Source organism: Cupressus sempervirens, chromosome 3 (genome assembly GCF_028749045.1).
Source record: "Cupressus sempervirens isolate cs-2001-9-10 chromosome 3, ASM2874904v1, whole genome shotgun sequence".
Classification (NCBI taxonomy): domain Eukaryota; kingdom Viridiplantae; phylum Streptophyta; class Pinopsida; order Cupressales; family Cupressaceae; genus Cupressus; species Cupressus sempervirens.
Genome location: NC_143120.1, coordinates 234318417 through 234337109, shown reverse-complemented (window position 1 = coordinate 234337109; position 18693 = coordinate 234318417).

The window sequence follows — 18693 nt, the reverse complement described above, 5'->3', positions numbered from 1 at the left end:
TTACTATATATATTTTCCTATTTGGCTTGTTGCCTAGTTCCCATCTCAAATCACTAGTGTCGTAAGCTTCTTGGACAATTTTGACAAGCTATTTTCATTCCTATCCTATCTTTTGACAAATGAACATCTTGATCTTCTAAGATTGAACTCCAAGCACTTCACATTATCTCACTAGGCTAAAAGCTAAGCTATTACATGTCAATTACAACTAGGCTCCAATTTGGTCAAGGTAGTCACCCTTGTTTTAACTTTGAACAAATATCTTCTCCAACTAGGCATCCATGTAAGAAATATTTTGAGAGGGAACCTATCTTTGACTAGGTTGAGGAAGACTAATCTGCTACTTGGTACAACCCCCTTAGCCATTTTGGTAGTTCTTTTGATACCCCACTTGATACTCCTAGAATTGAGAACAACGTGACTTTCACCATGAATTTAGAAGAGAGAAATCATCACTTAGATAATAAAAATTCATATAGGAGAGAATAAATTGAAAGAAGTAAGAAATATTACCAAGATGAACAAGCAAGCCTAGGGCAAGAGAGACTTGAAAAAGCTAGATGTATAACTTCTAGGTGGACCACTCATATCTATGATGAAAACAATGCTCACAATAATAATGCTCATGGTTTTTTAAGCCATCACATAATAAATTTTGAGAATCAAAATGCTAATTCTACTTAAAGCAGTCCTTTTGCAACCTATGTGAACTTTGGCAACAATGGCAACAACACCCCTCCAAGAACTCCAAGATGACATGTTGAGGGATATTTATCTCCACTTAGATGCTCCCACCATGAATAACCTTCACAACATGGGAGTGAGGTAGAAAATGTGATTAATATTGAAGACCTTATAAGATTTCAACAAAATGATCATATTCAAACGCTTATGCTTAAGGAATTAGAACAAGATGGGGACCAATATTTCTAATACATGACTTCTAGATGATGGAAGTTACCCCATGATAATGATGTCCAAAGAATCATCCAAAAGAAAGAATCAACTAAAAATGATATTTTGAAAAAAGAAGTCCAAGACTTACAAAGAAAATTTGCACGCATGGAGATGGATAAAGAAAAACCTAAAAATGCATTCATTGAAACCATATGTGTGCTTACATTTGAAAAACATCTTCACATGATTCCTTTCCCAAGGGATGTGGAGATTCCTAAATATGACAAGTATGATGGAAATGGGGATCCACATAATCATGTTAGACAATTCCATGCACTTAGTATCGACTTTATGCATGAAGACACATATCTTACGAGGCTCTTTCCAAGAAGCTTGAATGAACAAGCCACAGAGTGGTTCACAAAAATTTCCCCTCCTCTTAAATCATTTGATGATATTGTGCAAAGGTTTTTTCAACACTTTTCATACAAAATACAACACCTTGTTACTATGCTAGAGTTATGCAACATCATGCAAAATTAAGGGGAACCTTTTGTCACATATTTACAAAGATGGAGAAGGTTACACTCTATATATCCTCAACAAAAACCTAAAAATGAGAAGATTAATATCTCCATTAGCACTCTTGTACCTAAGCTATATTATGATCTTCGAAAACAAGTGTTTCTTACATTCAAGGCATGATTGAGAGTGTGTATCATATTGAGGGTGTCATTGTTAAGAAGGGTGATATAGTCCTAAACAAAGACAAAAATAATGATGGAAATGACCAGGACAAAGGAAAACCTTGGAATAAAAATAATTATGTTGTTAATGATGGGGTGGTTGATGTGCCTAAGACCAAGGAACATGCTTTCAACTTAGCTAATTCTATCCTAGGTACCAAGCAACAAGAGGCTACAAAAATGAATGATTTAAATTATTCTCAAGCTTATGATAACCCTTAAGATCATATGGCCCTTTAAGCCTAAGCATAGCTTCACTCCATTGGTTGATTCATGTGATGTGATTCTAAAGGAATTTCTTGATAACAAGATCATTTCTCTATGATGCAATGGGGCCTAATGTAGAGATCCTTACAAGAATCAACTAGCCCTTAGATCCTTTTCACTGAAGGTATGCCAAACAAAAGTATCTTTGATCCTACGAAATATGCTCAAGAACCAGTCAAAAGTTCCCAAATTAAGATGCTTAGGTTATCACAACCTAACCCAAGACAACAAAATCCTAGTCACAAGGAAAATCCCTTTAAACAAGACAACTTATCACAAATTGCCTTATAAGCACAAAATTGACAATTTTGACACAAGAGCCCAAAAACACACAAAAGGACCAGGGGTGACTCAAGGATGAACTTGTGGTCTATTTAGGTCCATTTTAGAGTTGATTTATGGTCAAATCCATACTATACAATATTTACCCTATAGTTGCTTCACAATTCCACTATCCTAGGCTTATAGCCCTTTTTCATGAAATTTTGACTTAACTTTAGCAATCACCACATAACCCTATGAAAAAATCACATATTTTGATACCCATTTTTTGTTTATTAAACATGCCAAAGCACCAATACTAGAAGCTATAAAAAAATTAGGCTATCACTAGATTCTTCCCTTGGCAATTAGCCCTATTAGGCCTCCAAATACAAAGGAGGTATACTTTTCCAATGCCCAAAATTCAATCTATCACTTGGATCATGAAGAGGATTACATTAAAATATTATAAACCCGATTTCAAGACCTGGTGTTACTTCTAGAGCGAGTTAAGGGAGATGTTGATCAATGTTAGAAGCATGCACATGGGACTTGCATGCCTAGGGCATCAAATTTGTCATTGCCACCTACATATTAAAATTTGGAACCAAGGCCATCTTAATATACATAATAAAAACTTGGATATAACTAGACTTCATTAAATCCCCATGGTCAAATCCCAAGGTATGGCAAATTCTTATTGAAACCCTAAGTATGACAAATTTTCAAAGCAACTTCTACAAAAACCTCAATATCTTGAGTTAGGATATTGATCAAGACTTTAAACCAGAAGTATTTGAAAGGTTTTTCCAAAAACAATATAAAAATCTAGATTTATCCTCTTTTTATGTGCATACACATCTATAAAACTTGTTACAACATGAAAATGATAGGAAATTTGAGTTATTTTATTGATTAGAATGCAAAAGTACATCATGTTGTCGTAACACCAGCCTAAAAGGGCTTATGTAGGAATCCCAAATTGTCACAACATATTTTCAAACCAAATTTAGCCATTGGGGATCAAATTACAAGATTTTGCAACTTTTTACTAAAAGTTGCTTGACAACTTTTTAGCAACTTTTGCAAATTATGATCAAAACATAATCAAACCTTATCTAAATGACCCAAATAGGATCAAAATATCCTTAAAAAATGAAAATCTCAAATATCCTAATATTTTAAGTCATTTTGCCACCTTTGACTATAGGTTACCAAGGGCTTATAATTATGCCAAATTTGGAACTAGGCCTTACAAATAGGTCCAAATGATTAGATACTATTTCTAACCTATCCTATAGGTTATTAGGAATTTGGAGATGTCTTTGAGTGTATCAAGGCTCCTTATTTGTTGTGGGTGCTACTGCACTATACTCCCCTTGACTTTTTGAACTCAAGTTCCCACTTGAGGTTAACTGCTCAACAGAGGTGCCATGATGCTTGATATCATCCTTTGTCATACAAGTTGCATCAATGTTAGGAAGTCCTTTAAAATTTGTTTAATGTTGCATGTATTTTTTATATCTTTTTTGTTTCAACAACTTGGTGTCCAGTATTGCGTCCAACTCAACTAGTCTACTTTGAGGGAGGTTAGCAACATATTCTTCATCCACTTTAGCATGCTAAACTTTTGTAAGGAGTGAGATATGAAACATTAAAAATCGGAGAGATTTGAAAAGTAGGGGGAAGAGATTTTTCATAGGAATTCTCACCCATTTTTTTGAGTATAGTACATGGCCCAACCTTCTTCAAGTGAAGTTTTGTATACCTGCACTTAGCAGTCTCTCTTTCCTCATGAATGCCCATACCTTCTATCCAATCTTGAAATGGACTTCTCTTCTTCTCTTACTTTCCTGTTCTTTGTACTTCATGGTGGATTTTTGCAATGCTTCCTTCACTTCATTGTGCACCTTGATGATTAGCTTTGCAAGTTCTTCTCCTTGTGCACTAACTCTGAAATCTGATAGCAACTCTACCAAATCCAAGCGATCTATAGTTTGGAAAGGGGTTTTTCCAGTTGATATATTCATAGAGTCATTGAAATCAAATTTTCCTTGAGGAAAGAGAAAATCCAAACTATGAGAATGTCTTTTGGTTAGGCATCTTAGGAGGTTGCCTAATGACCTATTTACCAACTCAATCTTCCCATCAGTTTGTGGGTGATAGGTAGAGTTATAGGTCAAGTTAGTTCTAAGCTTCTTGAAAAGAGTCCTCCAAAAATGCCCTTGAAAATTTACATGCCTATTTGATATTATAGTTTGGGGTAGGCCATGGATTCTAACCACTTCTTTGAAGAAGATATGTGCAATATGAGATGCATCATTTGTGATTTTGTAGGATACAAAGTGGACCATCTTGATGAATCTATCCACTATGACAAACACATTGTCAAATCCTTGTCTTGTTCTAGGTAGACCCATTACAAAATCCTTTGAAATTGATTCCCAAGGCCTTATGGGAATCAGTAAAAGTTGATACAATCCCTAGCTTGTGGATACTCCTTTGGCTTGTTGGCAAATTGTACAAGCTTCAATGAACATCTTGACATCATTACCCATCTTAGGCCAAAAATAACTTCTCTTTACCATGTTTTTTGTCTTGTCTATGCTAAAGTGATTAGCTAAGCCACCACAATGATTCTTCCTAATAATGTTTGTCATCATGAAATATTTATGGATGCATAGTTGAGCCCCTTTGAATAGGAGTTCATTCTAAATCAAAGAATCAGAGAAATTAGTATGGTACTTGCCCACCATTTTAGTGCAAACCTGAAAAGCTTCTCCAAAATCTAGATCATCTCCATACAAGTGCTTTAGTGAGTCTATGCTCACACTTTGGAGTTGAAATTCTTCAATTAATACAACTCTTCCAGTAAGGGCATCTACCACATTGTTTGTCACTCCCTTCTTGTGCTTGATATTGAAAGTGTATGCTTATAGTTTCTCCCTCCATTTAAGGTGCTTGACTGATAGCTTTTCCTGAGAATTAAGGAGACTCAATGCATGATTATTAGTATAAACTACAAAATCCTTAGGGATTAGGTAGTGTCTCTATTTTTTTAGGGCCTACACCATGGCATATAACTCTAGATCATATTTAGAATACTTCTTCTTCACCTCATTGAGTTTATCTAAAAAGAATGTTATTGCTTTATTTTATTGACTTAGGACATCAACTATAGCCAAGTTACTTGCATCTGTCTCAATAGTAAATGTCTTATTGAATTCAGGAAGCACCAATATTAGATATTGAGAATCTTTGTTCTTCAAGTATTGGAAATCATCATTAGCTTCTTTTGTCCAAGAAAACATGTTCTTCCTTCCTCCTTTAATGGTGTCTAGCATAGGAGCACACACATGACTAAAATTGTTGATAATTTCCTATAGAAAGTGGCAAGGCCATGAAAGCTCCTTACATCACCTTGGTTCTTTGGTGGAGGCCAATTGATAATGGCTTCAACCTTCTTAGGGTCCATCTTGAGGGTGCCTAGTGAGATGACAAAGCCTAGGAAAGTAAGGTTTGTCTTCATGAATATGCATTTTTCCAAGCTGATCACCAACTTGTGTTGATGACGTCTTGAGGTGTTCTTCTCTGCTATGACTAAAGTTTAGTATATCATCAAGGTATACAACAACAAATTTACCAATAAAATCAATGAATATCTCATTCACGAGTCTCATAAATGTACTAGGTGCATTATTTAACCCAAAAATACATTACCAACCATTCAAAAAGGCCTTCAATTGTTTTAAATATTGTCTTCCATTCATCTCCTAGCTTGATCCTGATCTGATGGTAGCCTAAGTTTAAGTCAATCTTTGTAAAGTAGCAAGCACCTCATAGTGGATCTAGCAAATCCTCAATCCTTGGCATGGGAAATATGTATCTTATAGTGATCTTTTTTATAGCCCTACTATTAGTACACAATCTCCAATTTCCATCCTTTTTAGGAGCAAGTATTGATGGGATTGCACAAGGACTAAGACTTCTCTAATTAGGCCTTTCTCAAGTAAATCATTGACTTGTTTTGCAATCTCTACATGTTGGGTTGGAGTCATCTTATAGGGTACTTTGTTAGGCAAAGATGAGCCAGGGATCAAGTCAATTTGATGACTAATATCTCTTAAGGGAGAGAGGCTTGAGGGAAAATCATAGGTAGTCACATCATTTTACTTGTGTAGTAATCTTTGATTTCATTTGGTATAGTCCCTTTGTCCTTAGAACTGATATTTTATGTACGTATAGAAACAAGTATAAATCCTTGGAAGTCAAGTTCTTTTAATGCTTTCGACATTTCCTTCTCTCTTATGGTAACTATAGTAGACTTTGCCTTAGGGTCAGACATTGGTTCCATTGTAAAGGTTACCCCATTCTTTGTTATGGAATAGTTATTTTTCCTACAATGGTGTGCGAAATCTACATCATATTGCCAGGGTCTATCAAGGAGAATGTGAGAGGCATCCATCTCAACCACATCACAAAGAACTTGGTCCTTAAAGTTTGCAATAGAGAACTCTACCCTAGCTTGTTCAATTACTAAGGTTTGCTAGCCTTTTGTGAGCCAAGAGACATGATAGGGGAAGGGGTGAGGCTTCTTAGGAAGCTTAAGTTTCTCAACCATTTTAGAGGACACTAAATTCTTAGTTGAACCCAAATCAATTAAAAAACTATATACCTTGCCTTGGCATTTGATCTTTGTCCTAAATAGGTTCTTCCTTTGGGGTAGTTCTTGGGTCTAAGGGATTTGTAAGAAAGTCTGCCTCATCATCAAATATGTGCCTTCCATAGGTTCAAGATCCATGTTGTCATGTTAATTTTCCTCAATGATTTGTGCTCTCCTCTCCCCTTGATTTTTGTTTCTCTTTTTAGGACACTTACCTACATGGTGACACAATTGATTGCAGTTGTAGCATTTGATGGGGCCATTGCCTCTTCCTCTGCCTTTGTTGAAGGACTTACCTCCTCTATAGTTACCTTTATAAATAGACTCTCCCTAATCCTTATTCTGATTAGAAGTCATATTTCCATTATCATTCCCTTTACCCCAAGAGTTGTTCTTGCCCTTGAAGTTCTTATTATTGTTATTTCCCTTCCCTTTTCTTTAGTCTTGCTTCCTTTTCCATTTCTCCTCTACTTTGATGGCTAACTAATAGCACTTATTCATAGAAGTAGGGGTGTGTAGACTTAGTTCCTCTTGGATGGGTAACTTGAGGCCATTCATGTGCCTAGAAACTTTTTCTTCCTCATCCTCCACTGTGTTGGTTTTCATGCACAACTTTAGGAAGTCCTTTGTATAGGAACTCACATTTAAGTCCTTTTGCTTCAGACTTTGCTTCCTTCTATGGAGTTGTACCCCATAGTCTTCAAGCACATAGGTTTCTCTAATTAGTGTCACCAATCTATCCCAAGATGAGATCATGCTCCTTCCTTTCTTCACCCTTTCCATTTGGATGAAGTTCCACCAAGATAGGGCTGCCCCCTTCAACTTGGAATTTTCCATTTTAACTCTTTGTTTCTTTGGAATGTATTCACATTCAAAGAAACTAATTAAGGCCTTAATCCAATCTAAGGCCACATCAACATTCATCTTACCATTGAAACCATGGTCCTCTTTTCCATGGATTTGAGAGAATTTAATAGAGGTGTTTTTTCTGCAGGCACTTCTCCATCCTAATCAGGGTCATCTGCTTCTTCATCCCTCTCATCTTTATAGGGTGAAACTATGGTACAAATATTAAGGATAATTGATAAGATTAAGAGACAGTTCATCTCACATTCAAATATCAATCTAGGGTTGTAAACTCATGAAAGATATAGTGGCTACATGCTCAAGGGATGAAGATAGCATGCCAAGTGGGGATGGATGCAACCAGAACATGTGGAAGGAAACCTACAACAAACCAAAACAAAACTAGCGATAGGAACTATCACTTCCAAGTGACAAGAGCTAAGATGAAACCTACAATAAATCAAAACATAACTGGAGACAAGAACTGTCACTTCCTATGACAGGAATTAAATATTTAAATCTAAAAGAAAACTATTCTAAAAACTAGAAAGCATAATAAAATGTAAAATTTAATCTAGAATTTAACATTGCATAAAATTAATAAGAAACCATAGAAATCTGAATTCACACTTATACCTTAAATAATATATGAGCCAAAAATTAATTATAACAACATGAATTAAAACAAGTAAGCTATTATAAGAATTTTATATAAGAAACCAAATCAAAACATACATAAAATAAAACACACTCTAATCTAAAACAAATCACCAGTCATTCTGAGAAGTGGATTCTGCCTCCTCAATACGCCTAGTGATGGAAATAAATGATCCTCTACACTCCTTTAATCAAAAAAATGATATTTTATTCATCCATTTATAACAAAGACTTTACATAGAATTCTACTACAGGAAGATATGTGTGCAGAAGTAGTTTTCTAATATATAAATCTATTATTTTTGTAGCTTACATAATATGCATATATATAAGTAAAGACTGCATAATAATGAAAGGAAAATTATGTAGCTTGTTAATAGATGAGTGAGCAGGAGGCTCACGTAAATCATTTAAAACCAACCATGAATCATAAATGAATCAGTTGAAATAATAAACACAAAGTAAGATTGCAAACACTATCTTTATCTCCAACTATGCAGCCATGTAAACCAAAGATTCTCCTCCATATTTTAGTTGGTTTTGCTCCACCAAAGATCTAACAAATCAACCATAGATTGTACAAAAAATTGTACCCTCCATAAATTAGTTTCCGCATGATTAGAATCATCACTTATTGCAGAAAAACGTTGAGAGTTGGCTGCCCATAATAATAGATTTGAAATTATTATGTTTAGAAAATCATTAACAACTCTTTTACAATTCACTATATGAAGATTTTGTCGTGTGGAAACATTATTGGGCACACTCTGAATAACACTTATGTCTTGGATTTTCCAAATTTTCCCTCATTTGCTTGGAAATGAGGATGCAAAACTGACTATTTATATTTTTGTCTACCAATTTTTTTGGCTTGAAACATTTGATCATAAACTAAAATAATAATCCAAGGCATAAAATAGTAATATTAATTAGTAAAAAAAATCAATAATAAATTGCATTAATTTATCTAAAACTCTATTAAATATTACTTATTCATATTTAAACATGTGCAACATAAGATGGTAAAATGTGATGCAATGCAATAGAAACATGATATGGAAGTGAACATAATGGTATATAAAATGATTAAAAGATGTTTTCAAATAGGTCATAAATGACTCTCATCATTCCTCCCAACTTATTATATTGCACATCCCCGTGCAATCTTTTGTTTTTGAGATGAAACATTGGATTTATAGAAATTTTCTTCTTCACCTTTAACTTTTATAGCTCATTTTGATTTCATTGTACTTTCCATCTTTTATTTTAGCATTCATGCCTCCAACATTTTATTTTTATTTTTCACAGCATTATATTTCTCAAATGCTAGATGTATAGGAGGTCTTCTAAATTTTTTCTCAGTACACTTGAGCTTGGTCAGAATTGGTGAAATGGTAGGAAATGCAAATGATTAGCAAAGGTAAATAATAATTCATGCAGGATGGAATGATAAATATGAAGTAGGAAATGATGTGTTTCAATTTGGGATGAACAAAGATGAGTAAAAATATATGTAATAAATATGGTATACCTTCCCCCAACTGGAATGATTGACCGTCCTTGGGAAAAAAGAAGAGGAATGGTACGGATGTTGCATATATGATCAATATAATAAGAAATATTAATAAATATAAGAGATAAAATAATGAAAAATAAAATTGATTGTATTACCAACATGCATCTCCATGGATGCCAAGGTTGGGAAGCCAAAAGATCACTACAACTATGAAGCTCGAACAAGGAAGGAACCAAGGATTGCGCCAAGAACTACAACACCACAATTTTTTCCAACTGACATGAAGCACTAGATAGTAGACCACCAGATGGAACCAAAAACACTACCTGGAAGGACTACGACATAAAAGATCAGCACCAGTAAGAAGTAATATAGAGGACAATGAAGGTAGCTAGATCCATTTTCCATAACACCTTGACTGAATGTGTAGCACATACTATAGGTGATCCAAATCATGGTGAGCACACAATAAAGAAATATCATACGCGAGAAACACTGCGAGAGAGAGAGAGAGAGAGAGCCAAATATCAAGCAACTGAGTGTCTCTGGAAAATGGTTAGCTCAACCCAATTATTAATTTATTTATTTTCCATTTTTTCTTTCTTCTTCTTCTTCTTCTTTTTTTTTCAAATTTTGATAATGATAAGTGATTGCTAACAAGCCAATTTTCAATCACTTACCGATTAATGGTGTTGTAAAAATAATTTTCACCACTAAGAATTTATTTTCTAGTTAACATCCACGATAAACTAATTTTCAAATATTAACTAGCCAATAACGCCTGAAGGTTTTCATTATTGGATCTTTTATTGCTTTTTTTTCTTTTCATTTTTTTCATTGTTCTCATTTTTTTAAAATTTTGAATAATTTCATAGAATGACTAGAGGAAAAAACAATTTCTTGTATGGATGACAAAGAGTGATGTCATCAAAAACTTGATTTCTTTCCATGTCCTAACAAAAAGGCACTTTTTAAAGAGGATTGAATAATGAACTATAAATAATGACCAAGAATAACCTGAGCATGGTAACCTCTTTCCCACAGAACCAATCTTAACCCATCAATCTTATACCACTAAATATGGAGTCTTCTTGTAGAACTCCAAAATGCATGCTTTGTGACAGAGACAAGGTGGCGAAGTGAAAGACCAATTGTAGTCACTAATGTGTCCATAAAAATGTAGGAAGATGGAGACATATCTCTAGAAAGGAATGTGATGATTTGCAAAATACTCAAGATCCTTATGCATGTCTTCAAGTTATCTTTGAACGTATATCTATAGAAAATTGCACTACAAGATTTATGAATCTCATAGACCAAGTTACAGATTGGTGAACTCATAGAACCAAATAAGATAACTCTCATTTGTGATTGGTGAACATCTTGAATATGCCAATTGATATCAATGCAAAGGTATCATCCCACCACAATAAGAGACCTGTAACCATATTCTCAACACCAAGCATATCAAGTATAGTAAAAAAACATCATCCATTCAATAATTCTACCATTGAGCTTTTCAATGATAGTCAGAGTTTTAAAAAATGATAATAACAAAATGAATGAATAGATTCTTGTTTATATATAATATCAATGCCGATCAACACAAGAGCACATACCTTGAATGGTTGAGATCTCACATCTAGAGGTTTACTAGAAGGTCCAATGAAACAATAGATGGATATTTATTGTAAATCAGCTGAGAGTCTCAAAATTGGAGGGATTTCCCCCCAACTTAACTTCATGCTATAGGATCATGAGAACATTAAGATAATTCAAAGAATGAAATAAAGTGAATAACACATTTACGTATTTCTTGAGCTTTAGTTGATTGATAAATCAATCAAATATTTCAAGAGTTCATTTGATTTATCCTTAATGCCACATTCCAAAAGCACATGCATTCAAATCATCCAAGGAATCAAGAAATTGATTTAGTACCTATTATCTATGAACAATCATCTTAAGATACAACAACCAAGAATGAGAAATATATAGATATTAATACCTTGATTCTTGTTAAATGAATGAATCATCCGTAGTGTATTTAGTCATCTCGGGATAATGTAAAGAATCAAGAATGAGAAATAATGATCATCCATTTGCAATACATGTTATTTGTTCATTAATGCATTCAAATCCTTCAAGTTTTGTTTAATAAGTTGGACCCAAATCAATAAGTGTGTGAGGAATATGCATTTTTATCAAAAGCCTTCGAAGATCTATATATTTGAATATTAAAACATTATAAGAGAATAGATCTTGTAAGATATCATTTTTCATCACACTAAACATTGGAATGATTAAGATGATTAATTCCAACACACATACATATCTTTTCAATGATGAAATCAAAATGCACAATATCCTTGTGTGCATGAAATATCTCAAAAAATTGTGATTCAAGAAGTAGATAAGAAGAACTAAACTGGTGGTTTTTGAATTGATCAATATGTTCCTCTAATTCTTTTATACAAAAATCACATCTTTTAGGCATATCATCATTTTCATGCACATTAAGAAAATTTAAAAGGATGATTGAAATGTCATCAACATATGTTATTCGATCCACCTCATTGTGTAATGTTTCATGAGGAATTATAATTTCTATTGGTGGATATGTTGGGGTGGATGATGGGTGAAATGAATATCTAGGGTGAAATGAATGGAATAAAGATAACAGAACAGGTTGTCTTAGATAAAGAGTAGGCAGATATGAGTAGGATGGGAATAATGGAGATGGTGGAATATAAGATGGAATTATAGGCTATTGTGAGCATGAATGATTACACTCATTTAGCGTACTGGGTGGAAAATTATGTTTTGAAGAAAAACTTTGTCTTTCTAATGCAATACAATGATGAGGCATATTAACATCATAATCCATACCTTGATCTTCTTGATTTAGTGTTTGATATTGTTCATCTATTTCAAGGAATACTTATTCATTTCTACCCTTATCATGATAAGGATTATAAATAGCTTGTACCTCATTCACCATGTGTTCTTCATTGGTTTGGCATATGCATTTATCACCTTGCCTGTAACAAGTAGAACAGTAAAGGGTTGAATTTTCATTAATAAAATCACATTGTTCTAAAAAATCATCAATTATATCCTCTTGTTCAAATGTAAAAATAATAATTGGACATACCTATAACAATGGAAGATCAAAGATCATTTAAGTTTCATTCATTAGGTAGAGAGTGTGTAAAAATATCAGCTTTGGTTGATGTAATTCCTCCACCAATTCTTGTTTTCAAATTTGACGTGTTTGGAATACCTTGAAAATAAACCATTTTAAACATTGTTCTACAAATTTCCCTTTCTTTACCAATTACTCACAACAACAAATTATAACATAAATAATGGATCTAACTTCTAAGACCTACTTGCAAACAATGCACCTAAATGATTTACTACAACACAAACCCAAGGTATCAGACTGAGCAACATCGACACATGATCAAACACTCCTAAAGGAACACTATTCCTCACTTGACTTACTATGTTTTCACATCTTTAATACCTTTCCCCAACAATGATGCCAAAAATGAAGGGTGAAACTATGGTACAAATATGCAGGATAATTAATAAGATTAAGAGTCAGTTCATCTCACATTTAAATATCAATTCGGGGTCATAAACTCATGAAAGGTATAGTGGCTATATGCTCAAGGGATAAAGATAGCATGCCAAGTGGGGATGGATGCAACTAGAACATGTGGAAGGAAACCTAAAACAAACCAAAATAAAAATTTGTGACAAGAACAGTCACTTCCTAGCAATAGTAGCTAAGCTAAAACCTACAATAAATCAAAACATAACTGGTGACAGGAACTGTCACTTCCTACAGCAGGAATTAAATATTTAAATCTAAAAGGAAACTATTCTAAAAACTAGAAAGCATAATAAAATGTAAATTTTAATCTAGAATTTAACATTGCATAAAATAAATAAGAAACCACAGAAATCTGAATTCACACTTATATCTTAAATAATACATGAATCAATAATTAACTATAATAACATGAATTAAAACAAGTAAGCTATTATAAGAATTTTATATAAGAAATCAAATCAAAACATACATAAAATAAAATACATTATAATCTAAAACAAATCACCAGTCATTCTAAGAAGTGGATCTTCCCTCCTCAGTATGCCTAGTGATGGAAATAAATGATTCTCTACGCTCCTTCAATCAAAACAATGGTATTTGATTCATCCATATATAACAAAGAATTTACATAGGATTCTGCTAAAAGAAGATTTGTGTGCAGAAGTAGTTTTCTGATATATAAATCTATTATTTTTTGTAGCTTACATAATATGCATATATATAAGTAAAGACTGCATAATAATGAAAGGGAATTTATGTAGTTTTTTACAATAGGTGAGTGAGAAGGAGGCTCACATAAATAATTTAAAACCAACCATGAATCATAAACAAATCAATTGAAACAATAAACACAAATTAAGATTGCAAATGCTATCTTTATCTCCAACTATGCAGCCATGTAAATCAAAGATTCTCCTTCGTAGTTCAATTGGTTTTGCTCCACCAAAGATATAACAAATCAACCATAGATTCTACAGCAAATTATGTCCTCCATAAATTAGTTTCTGCATGATTAGAATCATCACTTATTGCAGAAAAATGTTGAGAGTTGGTTGCCCATAATAATAGATCTGAAATTATTATGTTTAGGAAATCATTAATAGCTCTTTAATGATTCATTGTATGAAGATTTTTGGCATGAGGTAACATAATTGGGCATACTCTGGACAATACGCATGTCTTGGAATTTCCAAATTCACCCTCATTTGCTTGGAAATGAGGACACAAAACTGATTATTCATTTATTTTTCTACTTATTTTCTTGGCTTGAAATATTTGATCATAAAAAATAAATAAAAAATCCAAGGCATAGAATAATAATATTAATTAGTAAAAACAATCAATAATAAATTTCATTAATTTATGTAAAAACTATATTAAATATTACTTATTCATATTTAAACATATGCAACTTAAGATGGTAAAATAGGATGAAATGGAATAGAAACATGATGTCGAAGCAAATATGATGGTATATAAAATGATTAAAAGATGTTTTCAAATAGGTCATAAATGGCTCTCATCAATCTTCAAAATGTGCCTCCTTGTTCTTGTGCAACTTTCTTCCAAGTTCCTTCAACCTCTTTGCTAAAGCAACATCTGTTGCCCTTTGTTCTCTCAAGATCTTTGCAAGTTCTGCATTAGTTACCCTTGTAGGTATTTCTTATTCTTTAGTAAGAGACATGGCTCTAATACCACTTGATGCAATGGATCCTGGCATAGAGATCCTTAAAAGAATAAACTAGCCCTTAGATCCTCTTCATTGAAGGTACACCAAATAAAAGTGTGTTTGATCTTGCCAAATGTGCTCAAGCAGCAATCAAAAGTGCCCAAATTAGGATGTTTAGGTTATCACAACCTAACCCTAGACAACGAAATCCCAATCACAAGGAAAACCACTTCAAACAAGACAACTTATCACAAATTTCCTTATAAGCACAAAATTGACAATTTTGACACAAGAACTCAAAAACACACAAAAGGACCAAGGGCGACTCAAGGATGAACTTGTAGTCTATTTAGGTCCATTTTAGAGTGGATTTATGGTCAAAACCACACTTTGCAATATTTACCCTATACTTTCTTCACAATTCCACTATCCTAGGCTTGTAGCCCCTTTTCGTGAAATTTTGACTTAACTTCAGCAATCTCAGCATAGCTTTTTGAAAAAATCACATATTTTGATACAATTTTTGGGTTTACTAAATGTGAAAAAGCACCAAGACTAGAATTTTTAAACAAATTAGGTTATCCCTTGATTCTTCCCTTGGCAATTAGCCCTATTAGGCCTCCAAATACAAAGGAGGTATACTTTTACAATGCCCAAACTTCAATCTATTACTTGGATCATGAAGAGGCATACATAAAAAATTGTAAATCTGATTTCAAGACCTGGTGTTACTTTTGGAGTGAGTTAAGGGAGATGTTGATCAACATTAGAAGCATGCACATGGGACTTTCATGCCTAGGGCCTCAAATTTCTCATTACCACCTACATATTAAAATTTGAAACCAAGTCCATCTTAATATACACAATCAACACTTAGATTTCAACATAGGCCATCAAATCACCATGGTGAAATCCCAAGATATGACAAATTCTTATTGAAATCCTAGGTATGATAAGTTTCAAAGCAAATTCTACAAAAACTTCAATATCTTGAGTTAGGAGATTGATCAGGACTTCAAACCAAATGCATTAGAAAGGTGTTTCTACAAATAATATAAAAATCTAGATTGATCCTCCTAGTATGTCTATACATGTCCATACAACCTATTACAACATGAAAATGATAGGAAATTTGAGTTATTTTATTGATTAGAATGCAAAAGTACATCATGTTGTCCTAGCACCCACCTAAAAGGGCTTATCTAGGAATCCAAAATAGTCAAAACAACTTTTCAAACCAAATTTGGCTGTTGGGGATTAAATTACAAGATTTTGCAACTTTTTGCTAGAAGTTTCTTGACAACTTTTTAGCAATTTTTGCAAATTATGATCAAAACATGATCGAACCTTATCTAAATGATCCAACTAGGATCAAAACATCCTAAAAACATGAAAATGTGAAATATCCTAATATTTTAAGTCATTTGGCCACCTTTGACCATAGGTGACCAAGGGCTTATAATTATGTCAATCATGGAACTAGGCCTTACAAATAGGTCCAAATGCTTAGATACTAATTCTAACCTATCCTAAAGGTTCTTAGGACCTTGAAGATATCTTTGAGTGTATCAAGACTCTAAATTTTTTGTGGGTGCTCGTGTGCCACTCTATCAGATAATTCAAGACCTTATGACCCCATTGTTTAGTCTCCATGGTGGAGGGATGACCACTTTTGCAACTACCACATGAATAAGGTCATAATATTAATAATTGTCTTAAGCTTAGGGATATCATACAAGATCTCATTGATGAAAAAAAGGTTAGCCTAGATGGGTTAGTTAAGAATTTAGATCATAAGGCTTCCAAACAATCTCTTGCTAAGTATTAACAAGTGGAGACATCCAACACGAATAAGAAGAACAATGATGAAAAGATCAATTACATAAACACAAAATTTGATAATTCCATACACATGCTTGAACTCTTTAACAAAAAAAGTGTTTACATGATGGGGCCTAAATTTGATGAGGAACCTAACTATGATATTGGTGATGAAAGGCTTAAAGTGATTTTGAGAACTCTTGATTCCTCAAAATGCTTTGATGATGATAGACCTATGGTTTCACTTAGGGTTGTAGATTCCTCTTCCTCTTATGGTGAAAGAATAAACATGGTTACTAGGGATCAGTCCAAAGTTATCCTTAAGGTTGTAGATAATCATAAACAAACTAATGCTAAACAAGTGGGGTCTTCTTCATCTAGGCAAACTGCTACCACTACTACGTCCACTTATGACCTTGTAAACCAATTGCAACACACTCCCACTCAAATATCCATTTTTGAGTTGCTAGAGCTATCTCCTTTGGACAAGGAGATCCTAGATTAGGCTTTATGAGTCACTAGTGTCCCTATTGACATTGATGCAAATGAGTTCCAATATATGGTTAATCACATCTCTACTCCACATTACCTAACATTTTCTAAAGAGGACGACAAGTCTCTTAACCACCACCGTAATCTTGCATTGCACATTGAAGTCCAAATCTATTGTACTCAAGTCAGATGAGTGTTGATAAATAATAGTGTAGGATTAAATATTGTTTCCTTCAAAGTTGTTCAACAATTGGGTCTCTCTAAATTCACTATCAACCCTAGATGCAAGATTAAAATCAAAGCTTAAGGTGAAATTGAATGTTCTTTCAAGGGTCTTATTATGTTACCTATTTGGGTTGGACCTATGGAAAAAGATGGGGTATTCTAAGTTCTTTACATTCCACTCCCATACAATAAATTGCTTGGATGACCTTGTATACACAACATGAAAGTCATTCCATAAACTTTTCATCAATGTATTAAGTTATGCTTTAAGAAGTTTTGATTCTTAGGGATAATTCTATGTCCACATGCTCACTATTGCTAAATCCTTATTTCCAAATAACAAAGTTGACCATAAAGCTAGAACCTCACTTGTTAACTGTGAGAATAAGTTAAAATTGATGAGCATAAGTATGGGAGAGTATACCCTAGACTCTATTGCTGCATTACTAGTTTCTCATGCTCCTATGGGAAACCATCTAGATGTGAAGCCCTCATCCTCAACTATGACTATCTATGACATGCTTATTCAATCCTCAATCCCATTATAATATGAAAGGAAGAGCAAGCTATTATGAATTTGATATATAGAGAAGAGTAACATGTTGATGAAGATACACTTACTACACCCATCTATCTTAAGAGGTATGGAAAAGGATATCAGTTTCTTCAAAAGATGGGTTATCCTAGAAATGGAACTTTCAATGATAGTAAACATGATCTTAATGAACTCATGAGTCATGCCAATGGTTGTTTAACTAGAGAGACAACTGGCTTATTCCCATTTATGATGAAGGCACCCTAGAGCTAGTGATTCAAAAAATTAGATTCAACCTATGGCTACTATTGTTCTAGAGGAAGTTGATTTATCCCTTATACCTCTATTCTTTAGGGAGAGAACAAGCTACCTAATTATCACATTGTCGAGGCATCCACTTCTAGAGAACTTGAGTTTGATGAATTGGATGTAGAGGACCCTAATAGAGAATGCATCAGAAGAAATATTGCTCGCCT